Source organism: Stegostoma tigrinum, chromosome 11 (genome assembly GCF_030684315.1).
Source record: "Stegostoma tigrinum isolate sSteTig4 chromosome 11, sSteTig4.hap1, whole genome shotgun sequence".
Classification (NCBI taxonomy): domain Eukaryota; kingdom Metazoa; phylum Chordata; class Chondrichthyes; order Orectolobiformes; family Stegostomatidae; genus Stegostoma; species Stegostoma tigrinum.
The window spans coordinates 88,064,120-88,087,898 of record NC_081364.1 but is presented as its reverse complement, the minus strand read 5'-3'; the positions used below and the strand labels follow the sequence as shown (position 1 = coordinate 88,087,898).

General features: G+C 43.7%; 1 non-coding gene across 1 annotated transcript; it reads left to right on the top strand.

Annotated features, from left to right (window-relative positions):
* The first annotated feature begins 630 nt into the window (after positions 1-630).
* On the top strand, positions 631-702 carry trnaw-cca (transfer RNA tryptophan (anticodon CCA)). Its single transcript has one exon. It is a non-coding gene; the product is annotated as a tRNA-Trp (tRNA).
* The last annotated feature ends 23,077 nt before the right edge of the window (positions 703-23,779 follow it).

Genomic DNA, 23,779 nt, shown 5'->3' with positions numbered 1-23,779 from the left:
ACACAATAATGATGCTGGTTCCTGAAGTAGTTGTGTGTCACGTGGTACTGAATCGTTCAGTGAGATGTAATTACATCCCCGGGTATTTATATTTGTACATTACAGTGACGGGCACTTGGTGTCTGACCTTAAGTGATACAAGTCTGTGGACACTATATTTCTATCAATGACATTCATGTCTCTTTTTCTCGATAAAGTTTGAGAAATATTGTCTTGCTGGTTGACTTTGTGGACAATAACTGGAAAATGGGAATAGAACCCAGTCCGTGTTTTTTTGTAAACCCCGCAAAGATCATTTATGCCTCGTTTTGTCTGTCCTGGATCCATCCCATAACATACAGACTAGAATCAGTCCCCCAGAAGCAAGGTTAGAGCCGAATGTATGGAGAAGAAGGAGTTAAATTCGAGGAGCAGAGGGTTGACACAATGAAGTCGAGAAGGGTGGAAGGAGGGAGCCAGAGCGATGGACAGATGGAGACAGGGGAAAGTTGTTTAGAGGGACAGAGGAAGAGAGAGGGAGAGAGAGAGACAAACAGGGATTAAGCTTCGTTATTTGTTCTCAGTCATCATTTGGAAATCATTGCGGGATGACCACTTCCTAAATTCCGCACAACCACGGGCGCAAGCATGGGGCTTGTGGCGCAACGGTAGCGCGTCTGACTCCAGATCAGAAGGTTGCGTGTTCAAGTCACGCCAGGCTCATTGTGTTTATTTAGAAGCTCAATTCCCCATAGTTCAAAATAACAGCACAATGTATTCTCTGTGGTTGTATATTGTTCAATTTCTTCTTTCGATTACATGCTAAACCTTGTTGCCAGATTCAGTTGTGTTTCATGTTTCAGGCAAGTGGTGTATCCATTGGTTGGGCAAGCATTGTTAGGGCTACATGGTGGCTCAGTGATGGGCACTGCTGGCTAATAGCCCCAGTTATGTGGCTTCAATTGTACTGCCCAGAAATTGTCTGCGTGGGTAACCTCCCACAGTCCAAAGATGTGCAGACTGGGTGGATAAGCTGTGCTAAATTACCTGTCATGTTCAGGGAGGGGGAGATTTGCTGGGTTGGAGGGGGTTGGATCGAATGGCCTGTTTTCAGAGTGTCTGGCTTCTATGACAATTGCCTGAAATGCCCATTTCCTTCAGTGTGAGAAATAAATCATGAACTGTTTACCGTAAGGTTCAAATATACAGCTGTCTTCCTCTGAGCAGTTGTTTGGTTCATTTGGTGACAGCACAGTGTGAATAAACATTACACTGACAATTTAGGACTTATTGTACAGACACACAATTTTATGTTTCAGTCGATCAGGAGATTCTTCCATCCCTACCCTTGTCTGCCTTCCAGAGAGACCACTCTCTCCGTGACTACCTTGTCCGCTCCACACTCCCCTCCAACCTCACCACACCCAGCACCTTCGCCTGCAACCACAGGAAGTGCTACACCTGCCCCCACACCTCCTCCTTCACCCCCATCGCAGGTACCAAGATGGCTTTTCTTATTAAGCAGTTGTTCACCCGCACATCTGCCAATGTAGTATACTGTATCCACTGTACACAGTGTGGCTTCCTCTACGTTGAGGAAACCAAGCGGAGGCTTGGGGACCGCTATGCAGAACACCTCCGCTCCGTTCGCAATAAACAATTGCACCTCACAGTCGCGAACCATTTTAACTCCCCCTCTTATTCCTTAGGCGACATGTCCTACTTGGGCCTCCTGCAGTGCCACCATGATGCCACCCGAAGGTTGCAGGAACAGCAACTCATATTCCACTTGGGAACCCTGCAGCCCAATGGTATCAATTTGGACTTCACAAGCTTCAAAATCTGCCTCTCTCCCCACCGCATCCCAAAACCAGCCCACCTCGTCCCGTACCCCCAATGCATCCCAAAACCAGCTCAGCTCGTCCCTGCCTTCCTAACGTGTTCTTCCTCTCACCTATCCCTTCCTCAAGCCACACTTCCATTTCCCAGCTGCTCACCTCTTCCCACCTCCTTGACCTGCCCGTCCTCCCCAGACTGACATATCCCCTCTCCATCTCCCCACCTATAGTCTCCTCTCCAGCTATCTTCTCCTCGATCAATCTTCGGTCCACCCCCCCCCCTCCCAATTTATTTCAGAACCCTCCACCCATCCCCCTCTCTGATAAAGGGTCTAGGCCTGAAACGTCAGCTTTTGTGCTCCTGAGATGCTGCTTGGCCTGCTGTGTTCATCCAACTCCACTCTTTGTTATATTGGATTCTGCAGCATCTGAAGTTCCCATTATCACTGATACTATTTTAACCTCACTGCGAAGCCTCTTCCAGGGATGCCAAACCTGAAGAAGTTACCCTCCTCCCTCCCGCCTGCTGTGTTCATCCAGCTTCACACCTTGTTATCTGAGGAATATCTGAATTTCAGGCAGGACGTCAGGTCAAGGGGGCGGGTTGAGGTTAGTAGGTAGGAGATGGCGATGGGGCTTGTGGTGGGAATGATGGGAGGAAGGACAGGTTAGGGAGACTGGGACAAGCTGGGCTGGTTTTGGGATGCGGTAGCGGGAGGAGCGATTTTTAAGCTTGTGGAAGCAGCCCAATGCTATCAATGTGGACTCCACAAGCTTAAAAACCCCTCCTCCCCCTACCGAATTCCAAAACCAACCCAGCTTGTCCCGGCCTCCTTAACCTGTCCTTCCTCTCACCTGTCCTATCCTCCCACTTCAGGATACAGAATTGGATTGAATGTAAAAGGCAAAAAGATGGTGATGGAGGGTTACATTTCACACTGGGGGTCTGTGACAAGCAGTGTGCTGTAAGGATTGGCGCTGGACCCACTGCTCTTTGTCCTTTTATGAACATGATTTGGATGTGAAGATAGGAGTTATGGTTAGTGAATTTGCAGATGACACCAAAATTGGAGGTGTCGTGGACAGTGAAGAAGGTTACCTCGGAGTGTAACTTGATCTTGATCAGATGGGGCAATGGGGCGAAGAATGGCAGATGGAGTTTAATTCAGATAAATGTGACATGCCGCATTTAGGAAATGCAAATCAGGGGAGTGCTTAGACACTTAATGGTAAGGTCCTGGGGAGTGTTGCTGAACAAAGAGACCTTGGAGTGCAGGTTCATAATTCCTTCAAAGTGGAGTCAGAGGTTAAGAGTTTGGTGAAGAAGGTGTTTGAGATGCTCGCTTTGATTGCCCAGTTCATTGAGTGGAGAAAATTAGGAGCTCATGTTGCAGCTGTATAGGACATTGGTTCGACCTCTTTTCTGATATTGTGTTCAATTCTGGTCTCCCTGCTACAGGGAGGATGTTGTGAAATTTAAAAGGGTTCAGAAAATATTTACCGGGATGTTGCCAGGGTTGGCGGGTTTTAGGCTATCGAGAGAGGTTGAATAGACTGAGGCTATTTTCACCCGAGTGTCAAAAGTTTTATCAAATCATGGGAGGCATTAATGGGGTGAGTAGACAAGGTCTTGCCCTCGGGGTCGACCAAGAGGCATAGGTCTACCAAGAGGCATAGGTCTAACGTGAGAGGGGAAATACTTAAAAGGGACCTAAGGAGCATTTTCTTTTCAGCAGAGGGTGGTGAGTGTATGGAACGTGCTGTCAGAGTGTGTGGTGGACGCTGGTACAATTACAACATTTAAAAGCCATTGGTGTGGGTATATTAGTGGAAGGAATTAGAGGGATGCGGCTCAAATGCTGGAAAATAGAATTGCATTAGTTTAGGTTTTCTGGGAAGCATGGACGAGTTGGTATTTCTACCACTCAATGACTCTGCAAACTCTAATTTCACTAAGAATAAAAAAAAATTACCACATCTCAGATGGAGCCGTGCGGCTCACCTTCGCGATGCTGGCGCTCCACAATGAGGAAATGCATATCTCTTTTTGTTTCTGTCACTTGCCTTATCCCTGTAACTGTTAGAGGGGCACTCTCGGCGGCATGGCGTGGGCTGGGAACCCCGGAGAGGGACACTCTCGGCGGCATGGCGTGGGCTGGGAACCCCGGAGAGGGACACTCTCGGCGGCATGGCGTGGGCTGGGAACACCAGAGTGGGACACTCTCGGCGGCATGGCGTGGGCTGGGAACTCCGGAGAGGGACACTCTCGGCAGCATCGTGTGGGCTGGGAGCCCCGGAGAGGGTCACTCTCGGCGGCATGGCGTGGGCTGGGAACCCCAGAGTGGGACACTCTCGGCGGCATGGCGTGGGCTGGGAACCCCGGAGAGGGACACTCTCGGCGGAAGTATGCCATAATACCGGAGAAGGAAAGTGGGATTCTCTTTGTTATTTATTTTTTCAAGTTTTATTCTCAGTCAACGTGAATAATGTCTATGTATAAGCGACATTACACACTTTCCGCAGTATTTTTATATTGAATACTTATGACAACAAAGGATATTTTGTTCCAACTCTGCACGTTGCTACTTTTAACATAGCCATCTGATTCCCTTTTATATCGAGTGAATCTGACTCTGTCAGTCTGAGACAATCTTTTCCAGGGGGTTACCGCTCCCTGTGTGTAAATGTTCTTCCCCATATCACTTTTATTTCTTCTCCTCATGGCTTTAAATCTCTGCCTAACCGTTCTCGATCGTCTCAGACATGGGAGCATTCTCACCGTCTTATTTCCTTTGTCCATAGCCCTCATATTTTGGAAAGTTTCAATCAGACCAGCTCTCACTCTCCTATTCTCCAAGGAACTGTCTCAACTCTCCAATCTGCCTTTATCGCTGACATTTCTTATACACAGCACTATTCACGGGAACCTATTCAGCGCTGTCTCCGATTGCTCCACCTCCCCATTTGCTGATGTTTCACGCCCAGAACTGAGCAACAAACAGCTGGAGGATTCACTCAGAGTCCGATTGTGTGCACGCACATTACGACACGTTTGTTTTTGTTTTAATGTGTTTCCCTTTGCCCTGTTCGCCACAATGATTGCTCTGCCCCATCCCCACTTCAGCCAATCCAACCTCATTTAGCGAAGCTGCTTTCTCGAAAACTGATTGCAACTCTTGGCAAAAGTGATTAATTTTGACTTTGTTATAACGGGGACTGTTCGACACCCTTGCGTCAGACAGACTGACAAGAATTGGCTTTCAGCTCCACTCGATAGAAATGCATAAAATGCAAGAGAAGGAAAGTTTGGCAAATAGCAGCGAGAGTGGAATCTGACCCAATGCGTGCAAAGCACAAGAGATTAACAGTTCATTTTCCTAACCCCTCAGCCGTCTCGTCACTGAAACCAAAGTTTACCATATGACCATGTTTATCTCATATCTCCAAACAGCTGAGTAAATTGTGCAGAGCAGCAGCTACCTCTCCTAGTATCAGTAACATGATAAACAGCAGACCACGATTCAAAGATGATGGTATGACGTCTGTAGGATGGGACTATCGAGCTCTCAATGAGACACTTCCTCATGTAAGTGAAACACAAATTTTTAAAAAATGCTCAGGGTTAAGATCTGTTGAATCAAATTCTGTGAAGAGTTGAAGCCGGTGGAATGAAAAGCGCCGTTACAGCGGAGACATGACGTTGTCTGTGAGGAATTGTCTTTCAGATTCAAGGAGAATATACAGTGTTGTTCCCAAATGAACTAAACAACGCAAAACGCCGCAGAAACTAATGTCTTCCAACGGAGTGTGTTTTGGTTAACATTACCATTTGTCATTTTCATGACCATGATGCTTCAAGAATCAATGGTTTATATTCATAAATGCTACTCTGGGCAAGGTTTGATCTCGCAACCTCGGCATTTCACACATCTGTCTCTGTGTGTCTTCTTGCAATATTAATTGATCCCAAAATATGATACTTCAGCACACGTTATGAGAAAAAGACGGGAATAACAGTCAGGGCTGTGATTCAAATTTGAGTCAATATTGCTATGGCCACAACACAGAGTATTAATGACAACGCAATCAGGGCGCATCATATAGACCAGACACAGAGTGAAAAATAATTCGGTGCTCGAGAACATGCCAGGAGCAGTGTCAGACGCACAATATGAATAATTGGCAAACAGCAGATTGAGATGGACAACACAGAATGGCAGGAATCTTTGCAGTTCGTGGTCCGAGAGAATTTGAAAGCTCTGTGTTGAACCTGTAAAAGATTGAGATGAAGTGATTTCTACAAATAAAAACACATTAAGAACTCGTGGGATAGTGCAGCTGAACAGTGTTGAAGTACAAGGTCAGTTGTGATCTCATTGAACGGTGAGCTGTGCTTGAAGTTGGCATTTGATGTCTTTGGGATGAACGTCAGTTGATAGAATTGTTCCAAATTGAAGTGTTCACTGTATTGAAGAAGCTGAGGAAGATGCAGAGTAAACTCATTCAGATGTGACTTCTGGGGCATCAAATACCTTTCCTGCAGCACTGGTGAAATTGTACAACACAGAGGAGAAACGTGGTGCATAGAATTTGGGTTGCTGGGCCCAGCAGCCTTTCAGAAGACAGGGCTTACTTGGATGTAAGACATCAGAGCAAATATGGATGGTGTTTCCTGGTATATAAAGGCATCATAAAATAAACTGGAACAGGATTGACTCAAATTTAAAGACATTGGAAAGGACACAGATTGGGTTTACTCTGACATAACGACATTTTTCAAGTAAGCGGATTACTGGGCTGAGGGAAACCGTGAAGGAACGCACGGGTAGAAAACAGGAAAGACTGAGTGGTTATCAATCACCAATTTACCAGATGGTGGGAGGTTGGTGAGAGCAGATTGATGGGAAATACCCCGTTTTGAATGAGTCAAGAGCAAGAGTTCAGAGATTCAAAGTCAACGATGAACGACAAAGAAACGTTTGTAGCAACATTTTTATTTAGTCAGAGCTATTCAAATAGGGAACGATTTTCGAGAAAAAAAAAGCGAAGCTGATTCCAGTATTTTTAAAAGGCAACTGTAATAACTAGATAATTGTAACCGAATAAGACTAAGTATAAAAAGAGCGTGTGGTTTTTATCGGTGTAGCAGCCTGTTCATGTGTACTATTAGCAATCACAAAAGATCTGAGCTGTTTGGTTTAGCTCTCCAGAACTCTGTTCTTTACCGCAGCACTTAAACTGTCTTTTCAACTTGGCACCAAAATTTGATGACAACATTCAAAAGGCCAATTGAGAAAAAGGGAATTCCCTTCGATTGTTATAATGACCTGTGCCAGTTTGCAGGGAAGTGAATAATATGAAACAGATTAAATAACCATTCCCAGAATTTAAGCCAGTGGAGGATCAGAAATATGAGAATGGTCATTGAACTGAAAGCCCAACTCTGTTTCTCTGTCCACAGATGGTTCTTCACTTGGGGAATATTTGCAGCTTTTTGATTGATAATTAAGAATTTTCCCAGGGATAGAACACTGCCCACAGTCAAAAACTGTCTTTGTTTTCTCTGATAAATTCCATTTTACTCAACATTGCTGTGTGATATTTCCCACACCCTGATGTCCCAACAATCCCTGCCCCACGTCACTAAAAGCTGCGCCGGGTGAGGTTGGAGCTCACAGCCTCGGCATTTCACGCGCCTCCATACCGTCAGAGAAGGACCGCGCGCTCACCAATTGCATCACTGGAGCCACAGCGTAGCCCCACGCGCTCACTGCCATCCCCATTTCCGGTTGTGACTTCCGGGCTGGGCCACTGAGTTTCTCTGTTTCTGGGCATGGCAACTGGGGTTATATGGTTGTCTGCAGCAGTGGTTACATCCTTATGTGAGACAGCTGGTGAAGAATCCGATATAATCTGCATTACCATTGAAAAATACATTTCAACACTCGCCTGCACTATCACCTGAGTCTTTGATATTTTGTAGAAATTTATCAATTTCAGTCTTTAACATACTCACTGATGGAATTTTCACTGCTTCTGAGAGCATCAGAGTTAAAGATTCCAGCCTACTGTGAATCCTCATATTACGGTGCACTGCTTGGAAAGTATTCCTGTTGTGTAGCTAGTGCTGTTCCTAACATACCCTCTGCCACTGTCATTTTTGGCAAAACTAGTGAACTCCAATGTGCGGCGCCGTGATTGTATAGTGGTTAGTGCTCTGTCTTGTGGCTGCAGAAATCTTCACTCAAATCTGAGTGAGGGCAAAGGGTATTTACTGCAATATATTTAATTCCTTGTGACACATGCTGCAAAATGCATCAACACTTTTCCGTGAAAATATTCTTCGAGGAGATGACATTCTTCTCTCAAATCCACGTTCTCTCACATATCTGTGTTTGATGAATCAGAATTCACACCCACATTTCTCTCCCTCCCACAATCACAAACTCTCCTTTATGTTTCTCTTTCCAGTTCACTGAGGCACTGTGCAACCGAACATTTGTTTTCACATTGACATTGTTCACTCTGTCCTGTTGCAGTCATTGTTGCTGTGTGAACGTGCCCCGTCTTACCACCAGGAACTTTAAACCAGTCAATCCTTTTAGATACTGTGGTTGCGAGATTAAAACTCACGTTGCATTTTTACTGACATGGGCCAAAGATTATTGGAACATCAGACTTAGGAAATCAACAGAGGGCAATACTGAGCAAAATAGACTTCACCGTTAAATACCAGTTTCTCTAGCTTACTGCATCATTTATTTCATTTGTTTATTCGACGAGTGCTAGAGTATTGTGTGCAGTTCTGTAATTCACATTATTGTGGAGATGTGATAGCACTAGAAATGGTACAGAAGAGATTTACCAGGATATTGACTGTGCCAAAGAGTTTCAGTTACGAAGAGAGATTGAACAGACTGTGATCATTTTCCTCAGAGCAGAGAAGATGTAGAAAGTAATGAGTTATATTGATAGGGTAGACTCAAATAAACACTTCCCCTTAATGGAGGGATCAAGCACCAGGGACCGTCGATTTAAAAAGGAGGAAGGTTTGAGTAAACGTGCGGAAAAACGTTTTCAGCCAGCGGGTATTTGGAATCTGGAACCTCTGCCTTTAAGTGTCCGAGAGGGAGATATCCTGATAATTTTAGGAAGCATTCAGATGTGAATGTGTGGTGCTAAGGCATTGCCGGCTGGGGGCTCAGCGACAGAGATAGACTTCGGATACTTAAACGTTTGTATTTGATTGGTACACACGTAAAGAGCTTAAGGGGAAATTGGGCTTCAGGTCCTGGGTCGTGTAGTGGTCAGTTTCCGTGTCTCCCTCGCAGGGGCCTGGTTTCACTCCCAGCCCAGGAAAATACAAGCATTTGTGGGGACCGTTTCCTGAAATTTTGATTTCACCTTCAGCTGATGTCTGCGTGCAGTTTTCATGTTTTCACCATGTATGTGTACGAGTGTTCCAGTTTCTTCCTCCAATCTAAACTTATGCAGGACAATTGGCCGTGGAAAATTGCCCCATTGTGTGCAGGCCAGGTAGTTCAGCCATCGTAAGTGTGGGTTTATAGCGATTGGTGAGTGTCACTGTATTATACTTGGCTCTGAGTGAGAATGGCCACTGCTTCATTTTGGGCTCAGAGGTATAATGATCACTCTTTCATGTTGGACTCTGCGCGGGAATGCTCAATATTTTATATTGGACTCTGAGAGGATGTTGCTGGTTTATATTGGGGAGATTGGTCACGGTCTTATATTGAGAACTGGGTCAGAATGTGCACTGTTGTATATCGGGCTCTGGGGGAGATTGGTTACTGGTTGATATTGATCCCCATTCTACTTCTCCTGTACTTTTGTGGGGATGATATGTGCTGCAACAAACACTTGCAGACCTACAATCAAAACAAAAATGAGCGGCAAGTTGAACATGTATTTTCAGACTCAGTGACTAACAAATGCTATATGTCTGTGAGAACGTGCATTTCGATGAAGGTAGTACGAACTGCACGACATTTCTGGGATTTAGATTTTCACGCTGGAATATGATTCGGTCCCTTGATCGAAACAGAATAATATTCCGGTATAAGTGAAATATGATTAGCACCGGATGGCAGAGAAAATGCACAAAGCCGAGCGAGCTGCATACAAGATGTCACTGTGAAATTTACTTCCAGCTATTAAACTTGTATTGCAAAATAAGCAGTCGGGAAAAATCCTTTGTCTCGAAAGATAAGCAGGTTTAGAATCCGAGAGCTGCAGGTCCCGTTGTGAAATTGTTCTCAAAGCAGTGAATGTACGAGCCGCACTAGAATTCCTTTCACTTTCCTGGCCTTTCTGATTAGCCAGTCATATTGCATTGAAGAGTTCCACTTTTGAGCAGGAACAAATACCAGAAGTCACACAACGCCATGTTGTCCAAGGGATTGTCTCAGACATGATTTTTTTTCGATGATGCTATGGGAGCACAACAAAATCAAAAACACAGGCAAAGACTTCAAGGATCCCTGTCCTGTTCGCCCATTTCTTCTCCGCTTGCCTTTGTCCAGCTACAATATCAATTTCTCACCAGATGCCGATACCCCTTAATTCAAAACAAAAATCAATGGAAAGCTGAACGCACCTTTCGAGACTCGGTTAAGCAATGAATGTAATGGGCCTGTGAGAAACTATAAATTGGTATGCTTTGATAACGAAAACATGAAATGCACGACATTTGTGGAATTTAGATTTTTGCTTTCGTAAATGATTTGGCTCATTGTTCGAAACAGAATGACTTTCTAATATTGACAGAATGTGAAAGGCAATCAGGGCCCTCAAAGAGGTGCTATCAGGATGTGATTGTTCTTCTCGATGTGAAAAGCTCTGAGTCATCTTCGTGTCCCGAGTTGCTGCCTGAATAAGATAGCATTTGCTTCACCAGAGCTGCATGTGCCTCACTGTCTTCTTCCTCTCTATTTAGATTTCCTTCCTCTTCTCTGATAGCAAAAAAAATGGATGCAATGTCATTTGGTAGGCTGACTGTCATAACCTCAGTTTCAATTCCCACACAGCTTAGGTTTCAAAGCACACCTTAGAGTTAGTGACTCTATGACAGCGTGAGTCAAGAGGTTCTTCTGAGCCGGAAAATCCATTCATTCTTGTTGTTGAAAAATTGACCCACCAATGTGTCCAGCGCTAAGAATTTCCCTACTCCAAAACATGATTGAAGACTTCTGGTTTTGATTCAGATATGGCAGACACTTTCGAAAGTAAGCATCTGAGAGTCTAATTTGAGATGAACTTGAAAGAGAGGGTAAATCACGAATCCGTGGTGCACTGTGCCACCAGCAAATCAGGCTCCCACTTGGCATCGTACCAGGATGACTTTGCACCTAAAGCAAACGTGAAACTATTACTCTGCCGAGATTATCAGAGCACACTAAGTGCACTCTTAACATTGATGACCATCTGTGCAGGACAATTGATTGCATATTCAAGACCATATAGAGGATAGGAATTGAACAAAACTTGGTACTGCAGTTAATTAGAATTGTATTTATTTCGCCATAACCACAAATTTTTGTGCCCACTGACCTTTTTACAGCATGAAAGTTGCAGCCATTCGTGTTTTACTTTTCATTTTTGAAACTTATCGATATTGCCCAGCTTTGTTGAGAAATAAAGACAATCACATTAAATGGCTCAGAAGATATTCACATGGATGATGCCACAGTTGCGCAGATTGAACTGCAGGGCGAAGCTGAATAGGCTGGGCCTAATTTCCCTGCATCGTCAAAGGCTGAGGAATGGACTCAGAGAAGTTTATAGCGGCATGAGGGACATGGGCAGGGTGAATGGTTGAGGCCTTTTTTCACCGGGTGGGCGAGTGCAAAACAAGAGACACGTGTTTGAGGTGAGAGCGAAAAACTCAAAAAGTAGCCGAGGGGCGTTTTTCATGCAGAAGGTGGTGCACAGATGCAATGTAGTTTTTACTTAGCATGGTGAAATTACATCATTCCAAAGGCACCTGGATGCGTGCAGGAATTGAATGGGTGCAGAGGAAATAGGGTCAACTTTTGGCAAAGGGGCTAGGCGAATTTAGGATGACTGGTCGGCAAGGACAAGTTGCACCAAAGTGTCTGTTTCTGTGCTGTCCATCTGGACGATCCTGCAGGTGATGGATTCCCAGTTTAATTCTTTGTTTGCTGACCCGGTCGTGCTGCTCTCTGTGGTGCAAACAGTTAGCATCTTTGGCTATTGGACCAAAAGATTGGTGGTTTGGTCCCATCCATAGACGATGCATTCCCGTCCTTGCAAGCCTGATTACCATTCTCCTCAACAGATTGTCATTGAGGAATTTGCCCGCAAGAAGATAACCATGTTAGCCCCTCAGATTTCAAGCGAATCCCCAGACAGCTCTTAACACGGAACCGAAGCAAAAATGACAAAGCGAACACAGTTCCAGACATGCCAAAGTGTCCATGCTATCTATGAGACAACCCAACGTGTCTGTCCCATGATCTGTTCACCCAAGTGAGAGCAGGGCAATTCCAAACTGTGCTTCCAGTTCTACTCCCAGTGTAGTCCAACGCCACTTTCCAGAAGCAGTTCAAATAGGGAAAAGTAAAGAACATGATTAGAAGGACCCATGAAAAGTGACGATTAGCAATCACAGTCTCAAAGAGGCTGTGTTTCCCTTCTGATCAACAATGTAGGTGTGCCTGCACAGCAGCGTTTGCAGCAGATCGAGAAGGTGGCTCATTAGTTCCCTTCTCCAGGCAGAAATGGAGGAAATGTGAGAAATTTACCAAAATTTCACCTCTCCACAACTGCAAATAACTGCGACTGGAATTAATACAGTATTTCATTTCACAGCAGAGGTGGTATAACGATCTCCATTTGCTTTCACTTAAAAGAGGGAACAGCGCAACTTGCCTGGAACATGAAGCAGCAGTGCAACCTGCTTGTTCCCGATATCATACTGGAGACATTCCATGCCACGGCACCATGGAAACATGGTCTGGAGGCTGATCCGATGGAGGATCTGTGCTGTCCTATATCATAGAACAGTCTGCGAGCAGCAAAGTCATTTTGTTGCATTCAACATAAATGCAGCTCATCCCGACTGTGCTTTGGCAAAACCTCTGCCTCCTCACGGACTGACAACTCAGACCAGCACCTGACACCACGACAAGCCGTTTGCTCAGATGTGGCATTTTCCGATGCTGATACCGCAACAGAACAACAGCGAAGGCACAGGGAAAGGCTTTGAGAGTGCCTATCCGTCTCCCACATTTTCTCAGCTGCTCAGGTATGCCGAGCTACAGTATCAAATCACCCCCAGATACCGATTGTCCACCAACCAAAACTAACATCAATGGAAAGATGAATCTGCCTTGTCGGGCTCTGTCGAGCAACAAATGTACTGCGTCTGTGAGAAACTGTATTCGGTTATGCTTCGATAAAGAAAATATGAATTGCAGGACATTTCAGGAATTTGGATTTTCACTTTGGAAACTGATTTCACCCATTCTTCGAAATAAATAACTGTCGCATTTACACATAACATAAAAAGCACCGGACTACAGAGAAAATGCACAAAGCTGAGCAGGCCGCCGTGTCCTAGATGATAATGTGCAGAAATTCGAACGTCAATGCAGGTATGAGGTAACTTACCTTTGTCTTTCTCCTTAACTGTGCATTTTTGTCTGCAGAGCTTTCCAAACCTGGACATGACCAAATGTCAGACTTCTGGCGTGGACTCATGCATATTGAGACATGGCAGACCACAGCAGAATTCGGCATTTCAGAGACTAATTTTGAGATGTATTTGAAGAAGAGGGTAAATCAGGAATCCATGGTGCACTGTGACACCAGAAAGTCATGCTTCGGCTTGACATTGAACCAGAATGCCTTTCCACATAAATCAGGTATGCCGAGCTACAGTATCAAATCACCCCCAGATACCGATACATACCTGATTTATGTGTGAAGGTATGACTCTGCAGAAATTATCAGAGCACGCGAAGTGCACTCCTAAAATTGTGACCATTTATGCTGTACAAATCAGTGCAGCTTCAGAACCAGAATGAATAGAAAATTGACAAAACTTGGCACTGCAATTAATTGGAATTGCATTTCTTTTGCCACAACAGCGGAGATGGACAAAAAAATTCAAAACAAGCATGACTGACGGGAAGAGCACACAACAATGTTTTGTCTATGTTAATGCAAAGGCCCGTGCTTGGTCAAATAGAAGCAAACGCTGCTGCTTTTGACTGGGTTTGAAGCAGGGACTTTTTAGCCTTTGAAGGAAATGTGATATCCACCACACTACACAAACACCACATACTTGCCTCATTCCCGCCGACTTTCACACAGTATTGAAATTTGCAGACCTTCACATTTTACTTTTCATTTTTAAACAGATTCATGTAGGCCAGCTTTGTGGAGAAACAATTATTGAGAAATAAAGAAAATCACATAAAATTGTTCAGAAAATATTCACAAGTTTGTTGCCAGGGTTGCGCAGTATGGACTGTAGGGCAAAGCTGAATCGGCTGGGCCAAATTTCCCTGCAGCCTCGGAGGCTGAGGAATGGACTTAGAGATGTTGATAAAGTCATGAGGGATATGGAGAGGGTGAGTGGTCAAGGACATATATTTAAGGTGAGGGGAGGGGAAGTTAAACAGGAGCTGAGCGGCATTTTTTCACGCAGAAGGTGGTGTGTGTATGGAATGAACTTCCACAGGAAGTTGTGGAGACTGGTGAAGTTACAACTTTTCAAATTCATCTGGATACGTGCATGTAGGGTTTAGAGGGAGCAGGGCCAAATGTTGCCAAATGGGGCTGGATGAATTTAGGATAACTGGGAGGCATGGGCAAGGTGTACTGAAGTGATAATATCACAAAAATGTTGAAGCTTTCTGCAACAAAATGCAGTCAGAAGTAGAGAATCTTTTCTACAGTTTTACATGGTAATTGTGAGATGACATCGAGACAGCTGTTGGCATAAAGACATTAAAAGCAGTCCAGAGAAGAGTCACTCAATTAACTCCTGTGAGGAGCGTTTATTTTCAGAGGAATTCTTGATCAAATTGACCCTGGATCTTGGGTGGCATCATGGTTCAGTGGTTCGAACGGCTGCCTCACAGTACCAGGGACATGGATTTGATTCCACCCTCAGGGAACTGGCTGTTTGCTTGTTCTCCTCGTGTCTGTGTGTGTTTCGTCCCACAGTGCAAAGATGTGCTGGCTGGGTGGATTGCCTCCATGCCATTTAGGAATGTGCAGATTAGAGTAGTGAGTCTGGATGAGACGCACTGAGGATCGCTGTCGACTTGTTGGGCTGAAGAGCATGTTTCCTCAATGTAAGGATCCTACGTCTATGACTTCAGGCGAATAATACTTGAACTTTTTTTAAACCCATAATATTCAGAGCAGTCGTTTCAAGTTGAATGCTGAAATGGATTTCACTTTGTGCGACAGATTTCCATTTTTGGATGGGCTATAAAACTGAAGAACATCCCAATTAAAACAATTGTAATTTCTTTTAACCCCCTCAAAGGGTCGTGTGTTTGTGTAATTTTCTTCCCAGAGAAGCTGGAGGACAGGTTATTAAATATTCTTAAGGCAGAGGCAGACATCTTTCTGACTAAGAATGACAGACTAACATTAGAAGGGCAGGCAGGAAATTGCATTTAAGGCTGCAGTCAGATCACCCATGACCGTATTGCTTGGTGGAGCTCGTTCGAGTTGTCCAATCACTTACTCCTGATCTTAGTTTGTACAGTGTCTTTTGGAGGGAAAGATAATGAAAGCATTCTCATGACCACGAAGGCTCTACCTTTCAGAATGATGGGCCTGACTTCCAAATGTGAATTTTTAACAGTATTGGGAAAATATTTGGAAAGTTTCATGGTTTTACAGAGAGATACAGACAGAGGACGAAGGGAAAATGTCATTAAAACTGCTTTAGAAATCGAACCGGGTTGAACGTATTTATTTAATGGAACAGATTCCTTTGATTTGATTTTGTGAATTGAGTTCCATTAGCAAGGCCACTATTTATTGCCTGTGATTAATTTCCATTCAGAATATGGTGGTGAACCCCAGTGGTCCTGATGCAGGGACACTAAGAGTTATGTTAGAAAGAGAGGCACAGGGTTCTGAACAAGTGACAGAGAAGGGGCAATGCTATTGATGCAAGTCAGAATACTGTGTTACCTTGGAGATTGTATTCCCCACCACGTGAAGCTCACAAGCCATGGAAGTGGTGAGACTACATTTTCAGTTTTCAGGGCACACAAACAAGCCCCTCAGCTCAATATGTCTCCACCAGGCCAAAACACCAAATTTTATTAATCCCACTTACCTCGGGGTCCGCAGTCTACTAAGCCCTAGCATTTTAAATGCTCATCCATCTACTACTTATATGTTGTATTATCTGTGAGCAGAGCTGTTAGTTGGTCTTTTATTTTAATTTATGTTCGAAGTGAGTTCTGCAAATAGATCACACAGTTTCAAAGACAGTGTGGAGCTCATCGATCAATAAAACTCTCTGCCTTCTTCAATAATGGTGAGAAAATCCGACTTTACGCTTAATTCATTTGGAAATTTAAAGTAACGGAACCAGCAGTAATTGCCCTTGAATTTCGAGTCCAGTTTGGGTTGATGCATCCACAGTGTTGTTGGGACGGAACCCCTGCAGTGCATGTTGAATGGCGTTGTTGTTGGGAGTAAGTATTACTGGTGGTGGAATGAAGCTAAAATGTTGTTGTGTCTGTGCTCATACAGGTACCAGAGGATTTCCCATCATACTCCTGCTTCGTGCCATGGAGATAATGGAAATATTTTGAGGAGCTTGAGGAAGTGAGCTGCTCGCCCCAGAATTGTTAGTATCTGACGTGTTCATTTAGATTGTTGGTCCAGTTGACTTTCTGTCAACATTTACGCATGGAATATTTGCCTTCGGAGATTAATTATTCCACTGAATATCAAGGGAAGGTTTTTGCATTATCTTCTGTTGGAGATGATTGCTGCTTGATCATTTTGACGAACTTTACTTGTTAGGCATTCATCAGCTAAACCAGAAAGATGTCCACATATTTCAGAATAGGGACGTTGACTGCTGAACTACCTGAGGAGTATGAATCATTCTGAGGAGGGAGTTTCAGTTCAATTGGGTTGCTGGTGTTTTCTTCCCTTTTCAGTGTGGTCTGTTAGTTTGAGAACATTCACAATCCAGACTCTCGCACAAACATTCTCTTTGGAAGCACATTTTTACCGAAGAAAAACGTGGAACAGAATCATGGAAACAGTCATAAAGGTGATTAGCACAGCGGGAGAGGGGCGAGTCACTACAACTGGCAGGAAAACTGAACCTTTTTAAAAAGAAGCACATGGGAAGAAGGAGTTTATTCTTCTTTAGGATAATAACCATGTTACAGGCATGAAAAGGTTGAACTCAGTGGCACAGAAATTTCGCGATCTGAAAGGAGCTGATTGAAAGAGATGGAGAGCACAATCTCAATGTAATGCCGTGTTCCTAACAAAGGTTGGGGTCACAAGCATCCAGTCAGCTCTTGCCTACCTGAAACTACAGACAAAACTTTGTAAGCATGATATGTCTTGATATTTTGAACAGGACGTATTCTTCCATGAGATTTGGAGGGCACTAGGAAGGGCAGAGTTTATTTGTCATCTCCAATACGTTTGGAGAAAGTGAAAGAGAGCTGTCTTCTTCAACGAAGAAGACTGGTGAATAACTGGTGCAGGTGTACACACAGAACTGTTTGTAAAGGGATTCCAAGGTTTTTTTTCACTAATGATAATGATAGAACAGCAGATTGGTCCCCAGTCGGAATAGTGTGTGACTTGGAAGACAACTTGCAGTAGTTATTTTCCTATTGTTCACTCAAGGACATTACCAGAGCAGGACTTTCTCCAAATAACACTCATCACAGTTTTGCTCAGGGACCTTCACGTTACCCTCAATTAGGTGCTACTTTGGTGACAAGGAAAGTCACTCTGATCTCACCTCAATTGACGCTGGGACATCGGTTGATACAATAAACAGCAAAAGGACAGAACACTGAATGTTTGAACAATGTACTCACTGCCCTCACAATATTTAAAAAAAAGTTGATGCATGGACAGCCGATTCTATGAAGAGACATTTGTCCTCTTGGTGATGAGGCTATTTGGTCAAACGCCAGATCAGAGGGACAAAAAGAAGCTCCACTTGAAACAAAGCCATCCCATTCCCGGTGTATCAGATAATGGCAAGCACACTATTATCTGTTTTTATTGGGCATTGATCATTTCAACTTCATCATTCACTGCTGATCAATTGTAATACAGAAAGCAACATTGCAAATGAACAATGCAGCAGAATTATATAAAGTTTGTAAAGAAAACATCCATCATTCTCCCTCCCCATGGAACTTCACTAAGGCAATTGACACTAGTAGATACGACGAAGAGCCACTGATATCAACGTCCAATCCAGCCAGTTGTTCTTGTGAACTGAGCGTGCTGTATTGAAATGGTTTAATTGGAACTGTTTATTCAGTGACTGTGGTAGATGTCAGTCGCCGTGGATTCTAACTGTGCTGCAGGAGGCTTTCCCTCTCCCATATTAAAAGGGACTCCATTCAATGAATTATTCTGTAATAACACCTCCAACGCTGAAAGGGAACAGCAGCTACAGAGACAGGTTGAGGAGAGATCAGATTCTGAGAACATTGGACTGGAATATTACAACAATGGATCAGAACCTGAGAACGACAGACTGGCATTTTACAATAATGGACAGGAGTTTATACTGGGGTCTTTTTTATCTTCCCTGGGATGGGGTAACATTACAATGGCGGATATTTGGTCTGCTGATGATTATTCAGGCGGGTTACTATCCCATTCTCGCTGTTGTTGGTGTTCCTCGTAATTCTCTTTATCACTGTCCAATTATTAATTCCATAAAAGATGTTGAACTTCATTGCTATTTCTGTCATCTTTATTTGGAAAATACAGAATTATTGTCTTCAGTTTCATTTATAAGCTCCATTCATTAACCTGAAAACAGTACTGTTTATATCCTTGAGGACCTTTTCACTGAACTAATTTATGTTTCGGTATTTTCTCCATGACCAAATCTTTCCACTACCACCTCCTTAATATCCTCAGTCTCCACCTCTGCATTAGTGTTGATGCTGAATGATCCACACCTTGGTAAAATTCAGACTTTACTGTTCCAGCTCTCTTGTGACCACTCTCCTTGGGTCACAAGTATTTCGAGCACAAAGTTGTTCCTCTCTCAAATTACTTCATGATAGGGACGCCGCATCAGAATGGTAAAGTCACTGGACAGGTAATTTAGTGACGCCGATTGTTACATTAAAGACACTGTCTCAAATACTACAACATCTGATAAAAGAACTTAAATTCAAATAATAAGATTGGAATAAAAGTGAATTTCAATAACGCCAAACATAAACCAAGCAATATCTTGTTCAAAGGCCTAGCAGTATATATTAATATATAAGTTAATAATAATATGACATATATGTAATATATATAGTTAATAATAAATATATTGGTCAAATGCAACTTAGTAACAATGGACTGAGGAGCAGGAGTGTGTGATTAGATGATATGACACGGTTGCATCAGGCACTAAGACTGTGGCTTATCTAGTTGTGTTCTCAGCCACACTTTGCTGTTGGCAATTTGATGTGCTTGATTCATTTTTCTATCAAATATCTAATCATCACAGCTTTGAATACATGCAAACACGCAGGCACCACAAGCTTTGGGGGAAGAGAATTCCCTATCAAAGTGCCCTTTGAGAAATTTTCCTCATCACTCTTTTTTTGGAGGTTTGAGGGTCACTGTTCCCTTTTCTAGTCCCAGTCCTCTATTGGACACGACAAATTGTAAATGTAATTAGGTTGGTGAAATCTCCACATACATAAGTTTCAGACTGGATAAGGTTCAGTGTTAGGGACAAGTCAGGTAGACAACTTAAAATTGCAAAAAATAGTAAATCTGTTTCCAAAGCAAATTTACTGAAGCTATGATGGAAAAAGATAAATGACAAACAGTTTGAACACTGAAAATGTAGACATCAATACTGATATTTGTATAAATACTGAGAGACACAGAAATGCACACACTCAAACACACATGTATGCGCAAACACATACATGCACACAAGCATTGTCACACACACAGACACACACATACACCCGTCTGAAGCCAAACAGGAAATCAAAACAAAATCTGCAGGATATTAGCTTGAAAGAGCATTTTCCAAATAGCCAAACTCAAGTCAAGGAAAAATGAGACTGCCCCAAGAAGAATTCTGCCACTGAAGGTATTCTGCTCCCACAATCTGCTGGCACGTGGTTTCTTCCTGCAAAGCTTTGATTTGGTTGAATTCCATTTACTTCAGTCTGTGGAGATTACAATGTAACCTCTTCAAGAATTCTCCACAAGTGATTTAGATCATGGATGGGTTTTCAATTCTGATACATCACTGTGAGGAGGAAGAGAGACAGAGGGCGAAATAGGGCATTGCTTCTCAAGTAGGTTACACTTTCTCCTTCTCAGAGCTAAAGCATACAATAATGTGAACCAAACACCAAACTGGACCATGTGAGGTCTCCTTGAACATCGTCCGGACTGCATGATTCAATTCCTGTTTCTTTCACCATGTAGAAGCAATTTGTAATTTAAAGATATGTTTGTATGTGAACTTGTTATTTTCGTATCATAAATTCATGTCTTCATACTGTCTGTGTTAAAATGAATACACTGTTTTCTTAATGTACAATCCTTAGTTTTTGTCCCCCATCCAAGAGGAAATGTTCATCAGCTACGCTCCTGATAGGGTCTTATAAAAATCTTATATAGTCCAACATGAACATCTCTCATTCTCAGGCCTGAAGTGTTATGACTTTATAGAGTATTATAAAATCATGAGTGGCATGAATAAAGAGAATAATCAAAGCCATTTTCCAATGGTTGGAAGCCCAACACTCGAGAACATATGTTTATGATGATAGGGGAAAGATTTAAAAGAGTTTGTTAAAAAGGGTTTGTTCCTATCACGCATAAGGTGTTGCATGTATGGATTGAGCTGCAAGAGAAAGTGAAGGAGGTGGGTACAAGTTCAGCATTTTACAGGGTACATGAATGAGAAGGGTTTAAAGGGATGTGGCCATAAGGCTGGCAAATGGAACTAGATCAGGTTGAGATTTCTAGTCAGCATGAATGAGTTGCGCTGAAGGGTCTGTTTCCATACTGTTTGAGTCGATGCCTCGACAATGTCTTCATGCCAGAAATGACTGAACAGAAAAATCTCTGAAAAACTTCGAAATCAATTGATATTTTTCCAGTTTAGGGAATTATAACTGCTTATCTTTTCATCCAGAACGTAAGGAGGCATGGGAATCAGGGAAATTTGGCTGTTTGGTAACAAACCTGGCTGTGCAATAGAAGGCAGAGAGTGGGAGTAGATGGAACTTATTCAGCCTGGAGCTCAATGACCAGTGGTGTTCTGCAGGGATCTGTTCTGGGACCTCTGCTGTTTGTGACCTTTATAAATCACTTGGATAAGAAAGTGAAAGGGTAGGTTAGTAAATTTGCCGATGATACAAAGGTTGATGGAGTTGTTGACAGCGTGGTGGGCTGTTGTTGGTTGCAGTGGGACATTGACAGGATGCAGAACTGCACAAATATTTGGCAGATAGAATACAACCCGAAAAGTGTGAAGCGATTCATTTTGGAATGTCGAATTTGAATGCAGAATACACGGTTAATGGCAGGCTTTTGGGCAGTGTGGAGGAACAGAGAGATCTTGGAGTCCATGTCCAGAGATCCCTCAAAGTTGCTGCCCAAGTTGCCAGGGTTTGTAAAGAAGGTGTATGGTGTGTTGACTTTCATTGGCAGGGGTTTTGAGTTTAACAGCAAGTACGTAATGCTGCAGTTCTATAAAACTCTGGTTCGACCATACCTGGAAGGTTGTGTTCAGTTCTTGTCACCTGATTATAGGAGAGATGTGGAGGCTTTAGAAAGGGCGCAGAGGAGATTTGCCACGATGTTGCTGGACTGGAGGGCAGATTTTATGAGGAAAGATTGAGAAAGCAAAGGCCTTTTTCATTGGAGCAAAGAAGGATGAGAGGTGACTTGATACAGGTGTACAAGATCGTGAGAGGCATAGGTAGAATGAATAGTCAGACTTTTTTTCCCCCAGGACAGAAATAACTATTACGAGGGGGCATAACATTAAGCTGATTGAAGGAAAATTTTGGGTTCATCTCAGAGGTAGGTTCTTCACACAGAGAGTGATGGGTGCATAGAATGCACTGGCGGCCGTGGTAGTGGAGTCAGATACATTCGGGACTTTTAAGCAGCTCTTGGATAGGCACATGGAGAATAGTAAAAATGCAGGGTGAGTTCGATGTTAGCAGCATAATATTTGGGCACAACATACTGGGCCAAAGGGCCTGGACTGTGCTGTCCTGTTCTATGTTCAACATTCTATGTTCTAGATATTAGTCCATCATGTGGAGCTGTGCATACCACATCAGTGCATTGCACAGTATCACTGAGTTAGATGGCTGTCCAGTGCGTGGAAATTTGCAGCCGGTGTTGTAAGTGTCAGGATGTACAGCTTCTATCCATTAACAGCTCCATATCTCAAGTGTGCTGCAAAAAAGAATGCTATGGATGTGAGACAAAGGTGATGAGACAATCGGTTTAAATACCACCAAATGGGAGGGGTTTGGGATATAGATGGAGAGGGAGTGATTGAGAGACAATATTATGGCAGTATGCGTTAACAGGTTTCAGAATTTTGAAGCCAAGACACTTCCATAGCATCTTGCAACATGGGCCAGTATTTCCAGGAATGATGGCTGAATAGGATTTTGGTGTGAATGCAGATGATGGAGGGTTTTGATTTTGCAATTGTTCTGCAGATTTGTACCCAGGAGTGGCTTCTGCACAGTCTTCGACTCTTAGGGCTGAATCTGACAACAATTTGTCTCAGTGATAATGGGAAATGCAGATGCTGGAGAATCCAAGATAATAAAATGTGAGGCTGGATGAACACAGCAGGCCAAGCAGCATCTCAGGAGCACAAAAGCTGATGTTTCTAGACCCTTCATCAGAGAGGGGGATGGGGTGAGTGTTCTGGAATAAATAGGGAGAGAGGGGGAGGCGGACCGAAGATGGAGAGAAAAGAAGATAGGTGGAGAGCAGAGTATAGATGGGGAGGTAGGGAGGGGATAGGTCAGTCCAGGGAAGACGGACAGGTCAAGGAGGTGGGATGAGGTTAGTAGGTAGGAGATGGAGGTGCGGCTTGGGGTGGGAGGAAGGGATGGGTGAGAGGAAGAACAGGTTAGAGAAGCAGAGACAGGCTGGACTGGTTTTGGGATGCAGTGGGCGGAGGGGAAGAGCTGGGCTGGTTGTGTGGTGCAGTTGGGGGAGGGGACGAACTGGGCTGGTTTTGGGATGCGGTGTGGGAAGGGGAGATTTTGAAGCTGGTGAAGTCCACCTTGATACCATTGGGCTGCAGGGTTCCCAAGTGGAATATGAGTTGCTGTTCCTGCAACCTTTGGGTGGCATCATTGTGGCACTGCAGGCGGCCCATGATGGACATGTCATCTAAAGAATGGGAGGGGGAGTGGAAATGGTTCACGACTGGGAGGTGCATTTGTTTATTGCGAACCGAGCGGAGGTGTTCTGCAAAGCGGTCCCCACGCCTCCGCTTGGTTTCCCCAATGTAGAGGAAGCCACACCGGGTACAATGGATATAGTATACCACATTGGCAGATGTGCAGGTGAACTTCTGCTTAATATGCACATCCCAGATGTCCAGGTACTTCAAGGACCCCAGCTTTTCCCCCGCAGTGGTCCACAACGCCCTCGACTGCGTTTCCCGCATTTTCCGCCACACATCTCTCACACCCCGCCCCCGCCAC